This window comes from Prionailurus viverrinus, chromosome B3, assembly GCF_022837055.1.
Source record: "Prionailurus viverrinus isolate Anna chromosome B3, UM_Priviv_1.0, whole genome shotgun sequence".
NCBI lineage: Eukaryota > Metazoa > Chordata > Mammalia > Carnivora > Felidae > Prionailurus > Prionailurus viverrinus.
Genome location: NC_062566.1, coordinates 46,314,594 through 46,315,261, shown reverse-complemented (window position 1 = coordinate 46,315,261; position 668 = coordinate 46,314,594).

Here is a 668-nt window from a genome sequence, read left to right as displayed (position 1 = left end):
GAGTCCTATAGACCTTCTCTAACACTTTCAATTCTTGTGTTTCCAAGGTTGGCATCAATAGGCATTATGAGTCATTTGTTCACACAACATAGAAATTCTGCCTTCTTACTAGTTTAGAATTCTGTCCTTCTCTGACCCGTCCTTGACCCCAAAAGAGGCACAGCTGAGCACTTATCCAATTAGGCTCATCCTTATGCTAAAGAGGTATGCCCAGGCCAGTATCATCTACACACTGTACTTTTATATGAGTGCACAGCTCATGTGTCATAGCAGGCAACCTGGTGCTGACATACAGCAAACCCTGATTACCATCAATCTGCTCCCAGAACCATGTACCCAACCATCACAAGATATCACTTCGGGGCTGACATCTTTGGGGCCTAGTCCCAGCCAGGATATGTGAGTCACCTAGGAATGACAGTCTGATCAAAATGCATGATGGATAGGGCCTAACCATCATCCCATCACTCATGAGCAAGGAGGCAAAAATTGTCAAGGTAGGGGTGTCAGGTGTGGGGAAGGTAATTTCTGACAGGTGATTAATGCCAGGAGCTAGCAATCATCCAGGTACTGCCAAGAGAAATGGGCAGTTGTATATATTTTTCTCTATGACAGTGCCTCCCTTCCCCCACTCTTGACCTCTGGTTTTACACTGTTGCAGAAAAGCC